This window comes from Bubalus bubalis, chromosome 3, assembly GCF_019923935.1.
Source record: "Bubalus bubalis isolate 160015118507 breed Murrah chromosome 3, NDDB_SH_1, whole genome shotgun sequence".
NCBI lineage: Eukaryota > Metazoa > Chordata > Mammalia > Artiodactyla > Bovidae > Bubalus > Bubalus bubalis.
The window spans coordinates 54462644-54482322 of NC_059159.1; the positions used below are offsets into that span (position 1 = coordinate 54462644).

A 19679-nucleotide genomic window follows, 5' to 3' on the forward strand; every position below is an offset into this window, starting at 1 on the left:
ACCATCCCAACTCTTGGAATTGTCAAGAAAATAAAAATGAATGTTAATATTCTATTTTTAGATTCAAGCTTGTGCCTTCTCTGTAGATTCCTTGGTGTGGTGTGCCAGGCCTTCCACTGCACACTCTCCTCACCTTTCCAGCTTCATCTGGCTACATTATCCATCACCTACCCCACACTCTGGCCATCATGGACATTCACCCACATTCAAATATGCTTCAATGTCCTCACCTCTGTGCCTCTTCTTATGCTCTGCCACTCGGATGGGGAATACTCTTATCCTCAGTTAAAACCTTTTTCATCTCCAAGGCACAGCACGAAAGCCAGCTCTTCAAAGCGGCCTTCTCTGACGGGTCCTCCATGAGAATTAACCATTTGCTTCCTGGGTAGCCTCAGAGTCCTCAACTTACACCTTAATTTTAGTGTCACACTCTGCCTTGTATTATTTTGCTAGCTGCTTCAAATCCACCTTGCCCTTTGATTTGAGGGAGTGAAGAGGGGCTACATATTGTTCATCTTTAGGATCTCAGTATGGGCATATGGGAAGTTAACAAAAATGCTCATGGAACTGGATTGAAATAGCCTAAGTTAGACAAAAGTATGAAGGAAAGCTACTTATATTCACTTTCCTCTTTTCAATCATACCTAATGATTTGCAGGGGAGGGTCTGCACCTCTTGGCATGTGGGATTTAAGTTCCCTGGCTAGAGTCCACCAGGGATCAAACCCATGTCCCCAGGAATGGAAGCACAGAGTCTTAACCACTGGATCACCAGGGAAATCCCCACACATAATGATCTGGAAGGCTACATATATATATGATTATAAAGGAATGTATGTTCAATGTAGGAAGTTTAGAAAATCTGGGAAAATATTCATAATGCAGTAAAAGTTATCTATAAACCCTCATCCAATAATTATTAACATGTTGTCATATAGTTAGACCTATAACTAACTAAAAGAAAAACAAAAAGCAAAAAAAAAATAGCCTCATATTGCATATACTGTTTTTTTCTTTTCTTTTCTTTTTTGGCTGTACCACAAGGCATGTGGAACTTCCCCGACCAGGGATTGAACCTGCACCCCCTGCAGTGGAAGCATGTTGTCTTAACCACTGAACTGCCACAGATTCTGAATATACTGTTTTGTAGCCTACCTTTCCCATATAATATTTTGAGTAGTTTCATAGACATGTAATCTTCTTTTTTTCTCCTTTAAAAAAAATTTTAATCAGAAGTTAATCGCTTTACAATATTGTGTTGGCTTCTGCCATACATCAACATGAAGCAGCCTAGGTGTGCATGTGTCCCTGCCTCTTGAACCTCCCTCCCACCTCCAAACCCCACATCTAATAGTGTAATGACTAAAAATCATTTTAATGGTTGCACAGAATTCCATTTATCTACACCCAATCTCCACCCCTGGGGCTTCCCTGGTGGCTGAGTAAACAACCTGCCCGCTAATGCAGGACATGGGGGTTTGATCCCTGGGTCAGGAAGATCCCCTGGAGAAGGACATGGCAACCCACTCCAGTATCCTTGCCTGGAGAATCCCATGGACAGAGGAGCCTGGCGGGCTGAAGTCTATGGGGTCACAAAAGAGTTGGACATCACTGAGGGACTAAACAAGAACAATCTCCACCCCATCACCTTATAGAGGAGAAGCTGACAGTCTCCGTACAGGAAGGCAGGGCCCCTGGGACCTTACAAACAGTTACCAGCGAAGGGAAGACCTGGTTTTATTAAGGGCACACCAGGCAGGTCTCACGACCTGTCCCAAGTCAGTCCTTTGGCAAATATTTACACACTCATGGGACCAGCCAGGCCTTGGGCTGGAAGATGTGGGCCCTGAGACAGAAGACACGACTGACCTCCCAGGAGCTCATTCATTGAGCTCAGCCACAATACCATGCGCTCTATAGAGGCCGGCAGGCTGGACAGAAGGAGTCCGTGGGGGCAACCTGTTATGCAGGGCAAGAGGGTTCAAGGGAAGTGCCAGAGGCACCTGGGGTGTGAAGGTGGGGGAGCAGGAAGGCGGTAGGTGAAGTGGTAACTGGGATGAATGGGAGGTGCGCTCTTCCGGGCAGAGACTCTGCCACAGGAGAGGCAGGGATGAAGGATCCCAGAGCCGCCATGCTGAAGAGGAGGCGGCCGTGGGGCAGCCTGTCCAACCAGGAATTCATGAGAGGCGGCAGACCCAGGAACGGACATTCAACACACTCTTTTTTTCCTAACATTATATTTTAATTAAAAAAATTTTAGATTTATTTTTTGGGCCATGCCACAGGGCAGGTGGGATCTTAGTTCCCTGATCAGGGATGGAATCTGCCCCCCTTGCAGTGGAAGCTCAGAGTCTTAACCACTGGACTGCCCGTGAAGTCCAACACACTCCTTATGGGTACCGACACCAGCACTCGTTGAACATTTAAGGTGCCAGGCACTGTTCTGGGCACGTCACGTGTGTGAATTTGTATGATCCTCCCCTCAGTCTTTTGAGGTAGGCACTGTTGTGAGCTCCAAATACCCATCAGGAGACTGAGGCACAGAGGGAGATAAGCAACCCAGAGTCACGCAGCAACAGGTGGGGTGATCAGGGCTTGGTGTCCGTGAGAGCACCCTGGACATGGCGGGATTTATGGAAAAGTGGAGAGGACCGTGCCCTAGAAATGTCCCTGGGGCAGGCAGAGCTGAAGAAATGACGGAATGAATTGGTAGAAAAACCAAGGAGGCCTTGGGGTAAGAGTCACCTCAAGAAGGTGGTCAGAGCACCTCAGTAGCAAGAGATGGGTGGGGAGGAGGCCCATGGGTTGAAATGAGTGTAAGCTGGCTGGTGCCTCCTGGAAAAAGGTGACTCTGGAATGATGGGGAACGAAGCTGGATTCTGAGGGTTGTAAAGGGACTGAGGAAGCAGAGAGGGGATGCAAGGTTGGTTTCTCTCAGAGGAAGTTTACTGATAAACGGGCAAGAGAGAAATAGGGCAATGGCCTGAGGGCAGGTTGGGGTGAGGGTTTCTTATCAGGGCACATTCTGCAGCATTTGTAGGTATGAAGCAAAGAAAGAGAGAGAGAGAAAGGACCAGTAGGTTTCCTGAGGCAGGCAGCAGGGCAAGGGCTTGAAAGCCAAGGGATCTCTCCTGTGCTGTGATGCGCAGAGATGCAGGGGCCTGAACCAGGGCTGAGCAGGGAAACTAAGGGTGTAGGAGAGGGAGGCGGCTTCCCTGGGGGCTCAGAGTTAAAGACTCCGCCTGCCACACAGGAGACCCAGGTTCAATCCCTGGGTCGGGAAGATGCCCTGGAGGAGGGCATGGCAACCCTCCCTGGTATTCTTGCCTGGAGAATGCCATGGACAGAGTCTGGTGGACTACAGTCCATAGCATCGCAAACAGTCGGGCACAACTGAAGCGACTGAGCACACAGCACAGCACAGGAGAGTGAGGAGAAAGGAACAGGACTTGATAACCAGTAGATCACAGGGCAAGGGACACCGGGCACTGAGGTTTCCCGCTGTGATGCCAGATGGAATGGGGATGGGAAGGAAATGCTCTGGGCCTTTTGCCTCCTTGCATTTGGGGTGTCCGAGGATCCCACAGGTGAGGAGCCTCCATAGGCAGTTGGGTGTGTGGGGCTAGAGCCCAGGAGGGTGGTTTGGCCTGGGATCCTGGGAAACATTCAGCTCACAGGCAGTGGTGGGAGCAAGGGAGGTTACCCAGTGCGGGTGAGAGGCAGGGAAGCAGTCTGAGAAAAAGCCTCCTGAAAGAGAGCCCTGATAGGAAGCGTATGTTACCAATGCCTAAGAAGCATTCTTCAAGGAGGAGCGACCATCACAGTGATCAGTTTCATCTGATGACTATATGAAGAATATATGAAACGATTCCGTCAGCACTTGCCTAACAGCCAAAACTTCAAATTTGCAGATGCATTTTCCCAGCTCCAAAATGCCAAGGCGACAGGGAGAGGAACTGCAGCAGGATCTCACAAGTAAGCAGAAAAGTGGCAGATGAGCTGCACTCCGGGCAAGTGTAACATAATCTAGTGGAGAGCATTTGGGAAAGGAGACAGGAGTCATCACGGAGGCATGGGTCAGGCCATCTAGATTAAGGATCTTTAACCTGGGGTCTAGGGGCCACCTCTAGGAGTTTGAAGGGCCCCCCAAACCGAATATACCACGGCGTGAAGGGGCCTGGGGAGAGGTGGGTGGGAGAGAGGAGGTCCTCGGAGGAGTCTGGGAACCTGGCCCTGGAGCTCAACTCGACAGGCTAGTCAACACCAGGCCTCCCCAGAAGGTGCGGTTCTGAGGTTGCTCCCCCTCCCAGGTTCCCAACCTGCTGAAGAAACACCCTCGACAAGCAAATGATGGAGACACATGGGTGTCTGGTGCACTCTGGTTTGTGGTTTTTACCTTCGGATGTCTCTGTGGCTAGCACAGAGTCTTCTAGCCCTGTCTCAGCAGGCTGGGGGAGTGCAAGCCCTGGTTGGTGGGAGTGGGGGTGCTGTTCTCTAAGATCTGCAAGTGGGTCTCTAAGGCAGGTTGTCCAGGAGGAGGTTGTGGGTCCTTGGCAAGCTGCCCCGGGGGCAGAACTGGAACTGCCCTTCATGGGTTTCAGGTCCCTTCCTTAGGTAGCGCCTCTTTGCAGCAGGATGCTTGGCACCTGACCAGCCCTACTCCCATCCCCCAATTAGGATGTGAAACTAAAACACGTGGAAAAATAAGAGCCAAAGCTGATTTCCCGTTTATGAAACAAGTTCTTCCCTGGGAGATCTTTTCAAAGTTCAGACACCCCTGAGGTGACCTGGTATGCTGGGGAGGAGGTGGGGAGATGGCTAGTGGTATCCAATGGTGTGAATGGGTAATAACTTTGATTTCTTGATCTCCTCTGATCTCAACCTTTTGTTTCCTCTCCTGAACCCTAATACTCCGGGGGCCCCCTCCTCTCCACTTCAGCTGTCCCAGGCCCCAGAGGCGCGGCCACACCCTCTGGGCAGCCCTGCTTTTAGGTCCCCCCACCCCCAGCTGAGGTCTCGGGTCTCCCGCCCCACCTTCTCCCGGGTGCGCCCTCCTGGTGCCGCTCCTGGAGCAGGGAGGCGCAAGACGCCCCGCGCGGCCTGGGGTACCGACGCTCCCCGATCGCGTCCTCCGGCCCTCCAGCCGGGAGTCCCCGTGGCTGCCGCGGGGGTCGGTCCCCCGGGGATCCGCCTCGTCTTTGCCCGGCCCCCACCCTCCAACCCCCCACCCTCAGCCTCTGCGATTGGCGTCGCTGGCGGCCCCCGACCCCGCTTCCCTCGCCTCTCCGAGGGGCCGGCCGCGGAGAGGGTCTGGGGACCGCGGCCCGGCCCGCGCCCCGCCCGCAGGCCCGCTCCTCCCCGCGCGGCCCCACTTGTGGCCCCGCGGCGGCCGCGCAGGGACAGCTGCATTTCGCGCCGCCCGCCGCTAGGAAGCCGGCCGCGCCTCGCTTTCCCCGCCTCCCGCGCCCCGGCCGCGCCGCCGCGCCGGGCCCGCCGCCGCCGCCGCGGGGCCGCGCCCCGCCCCCAGCCCCCGGCCCCTCCGGCCCCTCCGGCCCGCGGGGAGCGGACGCGCGCGGCTGCTCGGTAAGACCTCCTTCACTCCCGCCGGCGCCGCCCGGCCCGCGCGCGCCTCGGCCCCACCTTCCAGGCCCGCTCGCCGAGGCGCCGCCGCGAGGGTCGGGCGGGCGCGAGTTTGATTCCCGGGGCGGCCGCCGGGAGCCCGCGCCGCCCCAGCCTCGCGCGGCGGGTCCGGCTGCGCGTCCTTCCTGGGCCGCCGCTGCCGTCTCCCGGGCCGCGGGCGCGCGGGGCGCGCGGGGACCCGGGGGGCCGGGAGGGGAGCGCGCGAGGAGGCGGGTGGTCGCCGGCGGGCGGGCAGGCGGCGCGGGCAAGGCGGGCCAGGCCTCGGCGAGCCGGCGCCGCCCGGAGCCCCTTCCCCGGTCGCTGCCCCTTTTGTGTGGGCGCCCCTCCCCGCTTGGCCCGGGCCGGGGGGAGCCGGCTGCTTGGCGACGGCTGGCAGAGGGCTGGGGGGTGGTGGCGGGGGGCGCCTGCCGGGGCCTGAGCTCCTTTTAGGAAAAGGGGACGTGCGCTTCCTGCCCCTGCCGAGGTCGGCTTCGCTTTCTCTGGTCCCACCCGGTCCCCCGGGAGCTGCATCTCCCGCGGCTCGGCCAGGGAAAGTTCACCGGGCGCCGTCCCCGCCCCTCGGCCCCCGCCCCTCCGGCTCCCGGTGCCCCGGGCTCTAAGCTCCAGGGGGGTGGTGTTGGCGCTAATTCATCCTTTCCTCTCCGTTTGCGGCTTGCATTGTTCGTTTTACACCTAGCACGGGCTTGTCCGTTTCTTTTCCCTTTGAAAGAAGTTTTCGTTCCAAGAAATTTACACTGAAAGGAAATTCCTGGAGAGGAATCTGATGTCAGCGGAGGAAGCTTTTAGATTTTCTTCCTTTCGGTGAGAGTGGAGGGTGAGGGGGAACGACTGGGAATTTTTCAGCTGTCCTAGGGGTGACCTAGGAGACAGGACCACCTCCCTCCCCTCCTACCGCTCAGGCAGGAGCTTGCTGAGCACCGGGAGTAAGCCCTCCTGTTGGCTGGGCGTCCTGAGAACCCTGAGCTACCCGGTCCAGGAGAAAGGACTCAGGGAGGTGCCTGAGCTTCTCGTTCCTTTTCCTTGCCACGCATGCTCGTCTTGCCAGCCTGGGTGGGGCTGGCCAGGTGTGCCTGAAGGAGGTGAGGGACGCCAGGAGTTCTCAGAGAGGGAGTCATCTCACCATGAGATTTGGCGGCAAGGAATCAAGTGTGAAATGGGGCCCTCTCTGCTGTTGGCCGATGAGGTCTTTGGGACCTCTGTTTGCATGGAGGATGGCATCTCTGGGATGGAGAGAGAAACCTGGCTCAGGTCACCGGGAAGCTGGATGGTGTGTGTGGAGAGTTGACTTTGAACTCACCCCCACTCCTTCCCCAGTCCACCTACTGCAGCTAGAAGGGGCAGGAGGCAAGGGACCAGGAGTGGGGCCTCAGGCCTGGACACATCCTTAGATAGGAGAAAGACCTTGAGCAACTAGCATGACCCAGGGATGATAATATGGGGTGGGGGGGGGTGTGGATTGGGGCCAGAGGTAGGGATCATGGGCCCCTTTGAGGATCTGGTGAAAGCTCTAACTCCCCTCTTCCTCCCTCTGGCACAGGCAGGTGGGCAGGGACACATTTTGTATGCAGTATCAGAGGGTCACTGTGCCCCTTGGAATTGGGACCCCTGTTAAGATCTCGAATCTGTGGTTCAGCCTAGGTGGTTTGGAACAGTTTCCTCTTTTGTGTTGAGTCAGTGAATAGTTCCAGGGTGTGAAGAGCAGATCTCTCAAGAGGGCTTTTCTCATGACCTTCCGATGCAACTTTGGGCTTGTGGCCATGGAGACCTGGAAACTCTGAACTGGATCCCAGCTCCTGACAGCGAGCCAGAGAATGGGGGCCAATGGGGTGGCCGTTCTCCAGGGGCTGATTTTGTTGCCTTTGTTGTGAGAAGGGCACTCCTGGGCACTAACTAGGCCAACGCCACAGAGCTGTTGAATTAGAGGTAAATATAGGGATTAGGGGCTTCCCTGGTGGCTCAACTGGTAAAGAATCTGCCTGCAATATGGGAGACCTGTGTTCGATCCCTGGGTTGGGAAGATCCCCTGGAGAAGGGATCAGTAACCCCCTCCGGGATTCTGGCCTGGAGAATTCCATGGACTATACAGTCCATGGGGTTGCAAAGGGTCGGACACAACTGAGCGATTTTCACTTTGACCTCCCTGGTGGCTCAGATGGTAAAGAGTCTGCCTGCAATGCAGGAGATCTGGGTTTGATCCCTGGGTTGGGAAGCTCCCCTGGAGAAGGAAATGGCAACCCACTCCAGGAAATGGCAACCCACTTGCCTGGAGAATCCCTTGGATGGAGAAGCCTGGTAGGCTACAGTCCATGGGATCACGAAGAGTCAGACACGACTGAGCGACTAAGCACAGCACAAAGGGGTTAGGGTGAGGGATGCTGTCACAACAAAATAGGAGTCAGGCGCTGTAAGAGTCCCAGCTCATTCTTGGGGCAGCGGGGTTGAGGTGGTGGAACATGCTTCAGTGGAGAGTGTAAGTGTGAAAGATGCTTCTCTTTTTTTTTTCTTTCACTTTTTGGTTGAGCCGCTCAGCACGTGGGATCCTAGATCCCTAGGGATCCACCCCACGCTCCATGGTGTCTTAACCACAAGACCGCCAGGGAAGTCCCAGGACACTCCTCCTTTTGAGGAGGCCTTTGTGCAGAGTTGTTCAAAGCCAGGATCAAGGTATTATAGGTTCCTTGTTGTTCAGTCGCTAAGTCAGGTCCAACTCTGAGACCCCATGGACTGCAGTACGCCAGGCTTCCCTGTCCTTCGCTATCTCCCAGAGTTTGCTCAAACTCATGTCGGGTTCCTTAGATCCTTATGGACGAGGGAAGAGGGGGCAAGCCAAAAGGAATGGCTGTCACCATCCCCAGTGTGTCCACAAGGAGACCAGGCCTGCCTTTTCTTTCTTAACCAAAGCTCACTGGGCCCTGGGCTGCTGCCCAAGGCTTGGTGGCATCACCCTTGTTGGGGGTCTGGAAGAGCCTTTAGCAGGGTCTGCCATCTGTGGCTTCTTTGCTTGGTATTGAGAAGCCCTCTTAGGTCCCAGTGGACCCAGACAATGGTAGTTCATGGAGACTTTTCTTTGACTAACAGACACAGTGTTGAGCAGATAGTAGCACTTAGACTTGTTTCTTCCTTCAGGGTTTCCTATCTGTACTTTGCCTTGATAGATTTCCCCTGATCCTGGCAATGAGCAGGATAGGCCGGAGTGTTCTAGAGCCTTGGGAGCAAGAATCTGCTTTGACTATGCAAGGTGCCCTGGAAGGAGGTGAAGCCTCTGTTTTTTTTTTTTTTTTTTTTTGGCTTTTACACTTTCAGGAAGTGAGAACTGTAAAGGACCTGGGGGTGCTCTGGTCCAGCGGGCCGTCCCTAACTTGGGGCTTGACAGTTATTCTGTAGGGGTGGGCTGTAAGGGTCCTGTGGTGGTGACGAGAGGCTCCAGGACTTGTCTGCCTACCGCCACCGCGGCCGCCATAGGTTGGCGAGGATGCTGATTGTGCTGGGCTCACTCAGTTCTCTGATGGCCTCTGCTTTCAGCCTCCCAGTGGGCCTCTGATGTGTCTGAACAGTGTAATAGATTCTGAATAATCCCCCTATTGCTCTTATCTTTAAAACAGGTCATAAATGACAGATACAGTAACAATGCCTGTCCACAAAAACTCCCTTTTCTTAAATTGTGAAATGCACTGAGGAATGACTGGTGGGATAAAAAGGCTCCAAATCTCTCTAACTTCCACCCCCAGGAGACAATCTGGCCACTTCGTGTCCATTTCTAGAATGGCTTTGTGGTTTACCGTGTAGGATCTAAAGTTACATACATTTTCCCCGTTGCACTCCGAGCTCTCCATCTTACTCTATGACTGTAGGTGCTTCAGTTTCTCAGCTTTAGAAAAAAATGAAAGGAGATAATATGCCAGACAAAGAGCAAGTCTTCTTTTAGAGTGGAAACTATTATTATCATTCTTCTTATTTCTGCACTTGGGTGCTAACGTTCCAAGGCATCTTATTATTAAGGAAGATCTTTGGTAAAAACTGTAGAGGCTGAGGCTGGCTTTTGGAGATGTGGGATGGAGTGGGGTGAGGCTTAAGTTCTGAGCAGAGGGGAACACACAATGGGGAGATGAGCCTGAAGTGTCAAGGGTGATGACAGAGAAGTATCATTGGGGGCAGAATGACTCAGCATTTGTAACCCTGCTGTGGAACTAACTCTCCTCCCTTTTCTTTGGAAAATTTCCCTTCTAAACTGGTGAAGGTGGGGTGGTGCGGCGGGGAGGATCATAATCAGCAGAGAGGGTTGGCTGACTTTTTAGATTACTGTTAACATTGATTCTGGAGGAAGGGGGTCTAGTGTGGGGGTGGGTAGGCTCAGTGACAGTCCAGAGTAGAAGCAGGTCGGGGTTTCTATGAAGCTGTAGGCTTGGGACACAATAATTCCAGCCTCACTGAACACTCACTATGGGTCAGACCCTTTCCCAAGTGCTTCTCATGTATCAGTTCATTTAATCCTCACAAGATCCTATGAAAGGTTAAATCTATATTTCAGTGAAGAAACGGAGACATAAGGAGGTTAAATACCACGTCCAAGATTGCATGGTTGGAGAGTGGCAGAGCCAGGATTTGAACCCAAGAGGCTTGGTTACAGAGCTTACATCTTTACAGAAAGTCTGAGAGAGACCCCTACTGAGCTGAGGGCTGAGAGGTGGGGATGGTGGGGTGGTGGGATTGGAGGGGTGACGTGCTCCGAGTGAAGGGCTGACAGTGCAACATTCAAGCATCGTTGGGATGTGCTGAGGGTTCAGCCTAGCACCGTTTACTGAGAACCACTGGCTGAGTGCCAGACACCCTCCTGGAGCCTGAGCCTGGGTACAAAGGTCCCTAAGACATGACCCTGCCTTAGAGATGCCTGTAGTCTAGGTGGGGGGAACAAATATGTCAGCCTAGAACTTCAGTTGCCATGGCGAACGCTGCACTGAAATGAATGCTGAAGAGACAGATGCTTTGGCAGCCAGAGGAGGAGCTGGACAGGGAGGGCTTCCTGCGGGAGGGGGCACTTGAGCTGAGTGAAGGTTAAAGGGGCTGTTGCCCCCAGCCTTTTGATCTGGTCAGAGTATATATCGCTCTCCCACTCTGTGAACTCTTCAGTAGAATCGAATTTTCTGGATGGATCCTGCAGCACCCTTGCCTTAGTTGGCTCCCTTGGTACCTTTGTGGTTTTTAATAGTCACCTCCTCTATTGCCTGAGTGAACATGCTGAAGAAAAAATAAAAATCTTGTCAGCGTTATCGCTCAGAACACAGTGATTCACTCTTGTCTCTCCATACTTAGAAGCAGGACCAGCGGCGAATGAATGTAAACTGCAGAGGAAGGACTTAAGTAAGATCTGAGGACAACATTCCAAATAGGATGTGAGGACAAGTGACTCACAGGAGCAGAGGGGAATGGCCATCCCCGAAGGTCTTTAGAAATGGGAGCAAGTTCCATTTGTCTTTGTGGTTTAAGAGGTTTCATCTGGAGACAGGAAGATGAAGTAGAGGCCCCTTGAGATCTGTGTCAGCTCAGCACAGGGAGGGGAAAACGAGCTGGAATTTTTGAGCTAGAATGTCGCTCAGATCTGGCCTAACCCCTCATTTTCCTATTAAAGTGACTGAAGAATGTCTGTCTCCTTAAGTGGGTCATTCATTAATGTGCCAAGACACAAACCACATCTGCCCATAGCTGGGTGCTGCCCTGCGTTGATCCCTGTCAGAGGGGGTGCACTCTGGGGGCACCCTGCAGCCCTACCGGATGGAGTCCATGCCTTGTGAAGAGGGCTGCAGGAACCCGCAAGCAGTTGACTGGCTGTTGGCTCTAGAGAAAAGCTTCAGCTCCTACTCAAAAAATGTTCTGAAAATGGCCCAGTGGGAGCTGGTGGTCATCTTATTCACTCCAGCATTCCTGCCTGGAGAATTCCATGGACAGAGGAGCCTGGTGGGCTACAGACTGTGGACTCGCAGAGTCAGACATGACTAAGTGACTGTTCACCCTCCTGGCCCAGCACCTAGAAGAGGCTTGGGCATACCTCTAGGGTCTTCAGTAAACTTGGTTGAATGAAGAGTAAATAGCAGACAATCCGAAAGTTATTCCTCTTTTACCAAACACTTCTTGGCTAGTGCGTTTACCTTTTCAATTCTGTGTTGCTTAAGCCAGCAACTGAGTCATTACACCATGCCCCCAGCGACAGAGAGAGGCACCCGAAGGTGTGCTGGGGGCAAGCATGACGAACAAAACAGTTCGGGATTTTTCTCAATGTGTATAATTCTTTTGAAACCGTATCAAGGGCGGACATTATGTTCATTGATGATGACTTGCCTTTTTTTGTTTGTTGTAGTTTGTTGTTCCCAGCCTGAAAGTAAAAAGGCTGCATTTTTCAAATTTAGGAAAAGCATGTGGTCTAGTTATCTAGGCTGCATTCAGCAAGATGGCTACAGAGATCACCAAATGAACAAGGCTTGCTCTCAGAAGAGAATCCTATTAAGGAGGAGCCAAACAGGACCCAGTGCTGGACAATGAATTTAGAATACTGAGTGGTGAAGTTTACTTCCTGGGGTGAATTTCAATGGACTTGTGCAAATTAAAGAAAAGCAGCAGCAGAAAACCCTATGGCGGGTCTCTTGCTTCTTCTTACCTATTCATTAAGGAAGCATTGAGTTCTAGAAGGCAGCTGCACAACTCTTTATCCCTGCCCCCCCACCATCCCCTACCCCCTCACCCCCCCCCTCCCCCGTCCCACCCCCGCAACCAGCGCTGTGAATGTGGAGCTCTGATGAGAAGATCCTCTGCGGTCATGTAGGGTGATCAGGCTTAGGAAATGATTTCACTTTGTTCAGGTCTGAGATTAGTTTCGGTTTCAGGCTGTACCAGGAGCTGAGAGAGAGAGAGCCTGAGCTAGAGCCAGCAAGAGGAGGAGGAGGCTGCTGGGAGAGCCTCGCCATTGGCTGCCACGAGTGGCAAGGTGGGCGGGCAGGGAACTCCTGCGCTGAGCAGGGAGAGGAGAAAGATGAATCAGAGATACAGTCAGGGGAGGCAGCCATTGAGCATCTCTGTGTCTATGGACCGGGCAGCAGCCTATGACGGTATCAGCAGGTGTGTGTAGGGCAAAAGCCTGCACAGTTACAGGACTTCTGAGCCAGGGCTGCGAGGTCGTAGGGAAGCTGTAAAACACAGACTACCTGGATGGAGTGGGTTTTGCATGAGCAGGTGCCGAGCTCGGAGGAAAGCCAGGCGTCAGTGTCCCACAAACCACCCCTGCCCCCCATCTTATACCCGTATCCTTACAACTTGTGTCCTCTTGCATTTGAGTTTCCCTTTTTAAAAAAATAAAGACAAATGAAGGTTTGAGAGCTGATAGTTGAGAACCTGCAGACTTTTGCGAGTTGGTGCATCCTTTAAGATGCTGCCTTCAAGCTGTCGTTTCTCGTTGAGACTGTTTGCGGCCAGTCTGGCGGTTTCACAGGGCATCATTATCTCAGAAAATCAGTGCCTTCCCTCCCCTGACTGGCTCTGGGTGCGGCAGACACAGATGTTTCATCCCACCCGAGCAGTGTTACAGCACCATTGCATTTTATTCCTCCAAGTCATAAATTCATTTTATTGCTAAAAGAGAGAAGCATTGAATTTTAAAGCCAGGAAGGATTTTGAAGATCATCCAGAATGCTCCTAGAGGAATTTGTGCTCCTGGGCCATTAAGCACCTTGAAAAAGAACTATAGTATGTAGTTAAAAACTCTGAGTCAGACTGCCTGTGTTTGAATCCACCTTTGCTAGTTGCTGCTGTGTTCTTGGGGCAAGTTAACTCAATTTCTGAGTCTTAGTTTCCTGAACCATACAATGGGAGTGATAATATCCCCTAATGGTTGCTGCTGCTGCTAAGTCACTTCAGTCGTGTCCGACTCTGTGCGACCGCATAGACGGCAGCCCACCAGGCTCCCCCATCCCTGGGATTCTCTAGGCAAGAACACTGGAGTGGGTTGCCATTTCCTTCTCCAGTGCATGAAAGTGAAAAGTGAAAGTGAAGTCACTCAGTCATGTCCGACTCTTAGCGACCCCATGGACTGCAGCCTACCAGGCTCCTCCATCCATGGGATTTTCCAGGCAAGAGTACTGGAGTGAGGTGCCATTGCCTTCTCTGCTAATTGTTGCTGCTGCTGCTAAGTCACTTCAGTTGTGTCGGACTCTGTGCGACCCCATAGACAGCAGCCACCAGGCTCCCCCGTCCCTGGGATTCTCCAGGCAAGAACACTGGAGTGGGTTGCCATTTCCTTCTCCAGTGCATGAAAGTGGAAAGTGAAAGTGAAGTCTCTCAGTCGTGTCTGACTCTTAGCGACCCCATGACTGCAGCCCACCAGGCTCCTCCATCCATGGGACTTTACAGGCAAGAGTACTGGAGTGGGGTGCCATTGCCTTCTCCGGCTAATTGTTGCTAGTGAGGATCAAATACTCGTTAAGCCTTAGCACAGTGCTTGGCAAATCGTTAAGTTCTCAATAAATGTTAGCTACTACTAACATTTGTTATTATCCTTATTTCATGAAATCATATCATCATCAGTGGCTAGTTGCTGTTAGAGCCAGGGCTAGAGTGCTAAACTCTTTATAATACTAGTTTTCTCCAGCATAGCCATGCAATGATTTCATCACAGTCTTGAAACACACAAAGAGCATTGGTGAAAGTACTTGTGTAGAAATCTAATGCATAAACATTCATAAAAGAGCTGGAAGAAATGGGCTCAATCCATGTATTAGATATAGTTAGACTGTGGGCATGAGGGCATGTGTTTAACAAATAATCTGTGTCCACAAACACCCTTTATAGTGTTTAGAGGTTTCCTAAATCCCAGAATGGTTACCTCTGCTGGAAGGTTGGGGTGTTCTTCAATGTTTTTGTTGAACTCTCCTCAAATTGGAAACATCCATTTCAATGAGTTGTGATGGCAAGCAGGCTTTTGGGTGTAATGGAAATATTTCTGTAGCCTGGCTGCTGTTTATCAAGGGTGAAGACAGTGCATGTTTTTAAAAACTGTGGGCTTGGCAGAAGTCCACATGTCTTAGGCCAGGCCAGCACAAATGCCTTCCCAAATGATTTGCACTGACCTTTTTTGCAAATTGCTGACAGCCTGGGAGCCTCCCAAGGGAGGCTGAAATATTGTTGAGGAGGGTGTCATCCTTGGCCTTGAGGGGTCTTTTGACACTTTTGATGCGGTGGCATAAGGCCGCTTTGGTATATTTTCTTGGAATATGAAAACAAATGGAAATTAATTTTGTTTGGCAAATCCTGCAACATTCCCTTGAGATATTGCCACTCTCTGGGGCTTACAGAATTGAAATCTGTTTTTGATGCTGATCCACGGGACTTCTTAAATTTCCGTGCCTGAGGGAGAGAGCTTGTTAGAGTGTGAAATTTGTGAGTATGTGATTCAGAGTCCAAGATGAGAGATCCAGTCTGAGCTCTGCTGTGTATGGACTGTCATTCTGAGCAGATCACTTAATTTCTTAGTTTGTACTTTTCTTGAGTTTAATCTGTTATTGTACCCACAACAACAAATGGGTTTTGAACACATCTGTTAACCAGAGCTGGTAATAATAGTCCCTATTGCACTAGATTGCACTAGATGGGGCTTCCCAGGTGGCGCTTGTGGTAAAGAACCTGCTTGCCAATACAGGAGATGTAAGAGACACAGGTTCCATCCCTGGGTTGGGAAGATCCCCTGGAGAAGGGCATGGCAACCCACTCCAGTATTCTTGCCTGGCGAATCCCCATGAACAGAGGAGCCTGGTGGGCTACAGTCCATAGGGTCGCATAGAGTTGGAACGACTGAAGCAACTTAGCATGCACACATGCATTGCATTAGTTGGCTGCTGCTGCTAAGTCGCTTCAGTCGTGTCCAACTCTGTGCAACCCCATAGACGGCAGCCCACCAGGCTCTGCTGTCCCTGGGATTCTCCAGGCAAGAACACTGGAGTGGGTTGCCATTTCCTTCTCCAATGCATGAAAGTGAAAAGTGAAAGTGAAGTCGCTCAGTCATGTCCGACTCTTAGCGACCCAATGGACTGCAGCCTACCAGGCTCCTCGGTCCATGGGATTTTCCAGGCAAGAGTACTGGAGTGGGGTGCCATTGCCTTCTCCGATTAGTTGGCTGTGATAGTCTAACAATAATTACACTTTGGTTACCTACTTATCGCATGCCAGTCACCTCTCTCTGCATTTTAAGAGGATACATTTATTTACTCAGCCCATATGTGTACAGCAGTATTTACCACTTTCCAGATGAGGGGATGGAGACTCAGAGGGTAAGTCAACGTGCCCAAGGGCACACAGTCAGGTAATTGAGGAACTGGGGTCTAAACCCTGAAAGCCAGGCTGCTGATTCTGTAGACGGTGTTTCTAAGATGGCTTTGTTGTCGTGTAGTACTTCTTACTTTTCCACTGTTCCTCTTGTGGTTTGATGAGCCGAAGGAGGGATAAGCTGAGCCTGGAGGTAGATTAAGTGTACAGATCACAGTGTTGGAAAGAATGAGGAGATGGAGCATATGAGAGCTTTTTTTGGAGTTATAGGGAAACAGCTGTTTCTAAGTTTGGGACAGAGCCGAAGAGCACCGGCAGAGACAGAAGGACATTTTCTCGGTGGCTTTTTGCTCTCTGGTGTGAGGGGCTGCACTGTGGATTTAAGGGCCCCATGTCTCTTTGCTCTCCTATCACATTTTATTTGGAAGCCTGTCTTTCCATTCCAGCCCTCAGCCGTGACAGCTTCAGACACTGAGAAAACTGCCATAGATACGGATAGCAAATTCTTGAGACATGAAAGGCAAGGTGAAGGAGGGGCTTGTTAGTGGAAGTTCTTTGTTTTTGTATTTCTGTGAACCTCTATGGTGGTGACCCATGGAGTGGCTTGTGCTCAAAGGAGACAGAATTGAGAACTTGGTGACTTTCTTCTCATGAGTTGTCTTAATAAGAGAATGGATCATCCTATTAGCTTTCATCTTGGAAAAGAGAGCGGGTGCGAGTGGGTGTGATGGTATTTGACGGAAACCAGTGGCCTTCTGTGTGGGTCTCCCAGGGCAGAGCTGGGCCGACACAAAGGTCTTGGTGGCTCGAGCCAAGGGTGGGGGCCCCCGGGGGTTTTGGGAAGGGCTGCTGGCTTTGTGGCACTGCCACTTCCAGCCCTCTCCAGCCCTGAGAGGCTCTGGGGAAGGAATAGGCCTTATGAGAGAAATGGATTGGGGGTTGGGTGTGCATCAGTTTTCAATGGGGCTTCCCAGGTGGCTGAATAATAAAGAATCCACCTGCCAGTGTGGGAGACCTGGGTTTGATCCCTGGGTCGGGAAGATCCCCGGAGGAGGAGATGGCTACCCACTCCAGTATTCTTGCCTGGGGAATTCCGTGGACAGAGGAGCCTGGGGGGCTATGGTCCATGAGGTCGCAAAGAGTCAGACGTGACTGAGTGTACACTCACACATTTTTAGATGGCAAACCACTTGTGAAACTCATACATAGCAGTGATAATTTTGAGGATACTAACATAAAAATTCATCCCATACAACTGGACAACGCAAAAAGAATTTTTGATCTTTAGGGATGTGAATGGCTACTCTGACTCCACCCCTTGAAGGGGGTGGGGCGAGGTCCTCCCTGTGTTAGTACCTGGTTCCCCTGGTACATTTTGGGGGACCTCTTGTTTTCTTCTAGAACTAGGAAAGGAAGCTTCCAGGTCCTGGAGTCACCCTCTTTGTCTCTGAGTTTGTGAGGAAGCTGGGGGGCACATCCTTCTCTCACCTACTCTCTGTGACCTTTCTGCGGACTCTCCTTTGGCTCATGAGCTGAGTCTGGGGTCCCCAGAGGAAGGCGAAGTCCACTTGGGAGGGAGGGATTGCAGGAAGACTCCCTCAGACCAGCCACCCAGTTTAGGGATAGTGACAGGATGGTTGTGTTTTCAGACTTCCTTTGACCTCATAGCACAGTTTACGCAGAGTGGTTGTGTTTCTCCACAAGGCCCCACTGCCCCTCTTTTGCCTCATTTTCCTTCCTTCCCCAGCCATCAGCAGCAGATACTTTTTAAAAAAGAAAATAGGCATTTGGCTGTGTTGGGTCTTGGTTGTGGCCTGCGGGGTCTTTCCTTGCAGTGCACTGATTCTCTAGTTATGGGGCATGGGCTCAGTTCCTCCGAGACATGTGGAATCTTCCCAGACCAGGGATCAAACCCACGACCCCTGCATTGCAAGGCAGAAGTCCCAGTACCTACTGTTCTAATGCTGCTCCTATGTGTAAGAGGATTTACTCGTGTCAAGCATTTCACTTCAGTTATTTAATTTAGTCCTGTACCAAACCTATACGCCAGGGATTATTGTCTTTTTAGATGGGGGAACTGAGGCTGAGGGCTAAGTAACTTGTCCAAGTAATAGCCACTTATTGTATGGGATGTGTTTTTTTTCTTTGTTTTATAGTTTATGATAAAAAGTTTCAAATATACTCAAACTTAGAGAAGCCAGTACAATACATTCCCATGGACCCATTACCAAACTTCTTCACTCCTTGTGGAGAAGCCCCCACTCTGGTGCTTCTGGGGCTGCAGCGTACAGCAGATACCTTTGAGGGGATTAGAAGAAAGGACCCTTTCTCCAGGGCTCACAACCTAGTAAGCTGAGCATAGGCTGGATTCACCCCAACTGCCCCTGCGGGTGGGCCCTCTGTGTAGTGAACAGCCCACATAACTGTATGCGATGGCTCTGCCTGCCTCACTTCTCTTCTCATCTAGCTTTTGACACAGAGAGTCAGAGTGATTTCTCTGGTTGGCCCTCAATTACAAGGGATGGGGGAAGAAAGCTCAGGTGTTGGGGACTTCTGGGGCTAGAATAAATTAAGCAGGGGAGTAATTCCAGAGGAGATACTCAGGCTGCAGAGGAAGGTGAGGGCAAATGAGCTGTGTCTTTTATTGCTCCGGTTTTTCTACCAGCCACCTGCTCTGTTGATGGCTCCTCCCCAATGCCTTCTCCCTTCTGTTCTGTGCCCAGGGCAAGGGAGGCACCTGTATGTGTCCACGTGGCTGGCAGGGGGGCAGTTGGTAGAGCCCAGGGTGTGAAAACCTGGTGTGGACTCAGTCTTGGCTGCCACCCTCCTGGAGTTGCTGGGATAAGCTGTTTTTGCCTTCTGGCAGCTTACCTTTTCTTGGGGCGCAGTTTAGCCAGTGGCCCAGGGGGAGGTCCTGCCGTCATGCCTGCAGAACTGCTCCTTTTAGTCCCAAAGTCTGGTCTATGGGCCAAAGCCTGGTCACCAGATAGGGGCCATCTTGAAGAGAGAAATTGGGTCTTTTTTTTTTTTTTTTTAACTACTGTGCTCTTGTGAAGAGTTGACTCATTGGAAAAGACTGATGCTGGGAGGGATTGGGGGCAGGAGGAGAAGGGGATGACAGAGGATGAAATGGCTGGATGGCATCACTGACTCGATGGACATGAAGTCTGGGTGAACTCTGGGAGTTGGTGATGGACAGGGAGGCCTGGCGTGCTGCGATTCATGGGGTCGCAGAGTCGGACACGACTGAGCGACTGAACTGAACTGAACTGTGCTCTTGGGTGTACCCGTTACAGTGTCTAGTCTTGGGGCTCTAGGAATATTTGTTAAACAAATGAATGTTAGACAATTCAAGCGTGCTGCAGACCAGAGTTATGTGCTGAAGAGCCCCGGTTGAATGTTTTATGTGTTTCAGTTGGGAGAGTAGCTGCACTATGCTGCAGTAATAAGCAAACTCTGACATTGCGGCGGCTTGACACAACTACGTTTCATTTGTGCTCATAGGAAGCCTGACGTGGGTTAGACACTCCTCCTCCCATCTGTAGTCATCATCTGGACATATGGGGTCATCACAGTTCCCCAGCCCCTGGCTTTTAACTGCCTTACCAAGGAACTGACACCTATTACCTCTATGCACATTTAATTGGTCAGAACTCACATGGCTCCAACCTAACTGTAAAGGAGGCTGGGAAGTGTAGAAGGGTAAAGGGTTGTCTTCATGGTTTCAAAGGAGAGGAT

The 19679-nt window shown here is 51.6% G+C and overlaps 1 protein-coding gene across 1 annotated transcript in view; it reads left to right on the forward strand.

The window, feature by feature from the left end:
- Positions 1–5473: 5473 nt before the first annotated feature.
- Positions 5474–19679, forward strand: part of CUEDC1 (CUE domain containing 1) — an 88468-nt gene continuing 74262 nt past the window's right edge. The window contains exon 1 of the mRNA XM_025281253.3: positions 5474–5582. The gene's annotated coding sequence lies outside the window, so the exon portion shown is untranslated. The remainder of the gene's footprint in view (positions 5583–19679) is intronic.